This window comes from Egretta garzetta, unplaced genomic scaffold (genome assembly GCF_000687185.1).
Source record: "Egretta garzetta isolate BGI_Z169 unplaced genomic scaffold, ASM68718v1 scaffold219, whole genome shotgun sequence".
Taxonomy (NCBI): Eukaryota; Metazoa; Chordata; class Aves; order Pelecaniformes; family Ardeidae; genus Egretta; species Egretta garzetta.
The window spans coordinates 2,115-2,475 of record NW_009260671.1 but is presented as its reverse complement, the minus strand read 5'-3'; positions in this window follow the sequence as shown (position 1 = coordinate 2,475).

Below are 361 nucleotides of genomic sequence, written 5' to 3'. Positions count from 1 at the left end.
TCAAACAAGTGGCTCCGGCCGCACTTCGGAGCCGGGGCTGGGGAGAGGGCGCAGCGCGGCTCCCTGCCCCGCAGGCGCCGGGCCCTTCACACTGCCTCTTTTCTCTGGCGCTCGCTCTTTATTTGACGATGAAATAATGTTGACATGTCTTGAATTATTAAGTATTCCCTGGATTTTATTAGCACATGATGCCTAAATGCTGCCTGTATCTGCTGGGGTCTTAACCAGAGAGGAGCGAAGGAGAGCGGCACAGAGACAGAGCGAGGGAGAGGAGAGAGAGGGGTTTTTGACAGCTGTATTTGTGCTGATAAGCAAAGGCACAAGGAGACGATCGACTGGTGAGGCAAGAGGGAAGCGGGGG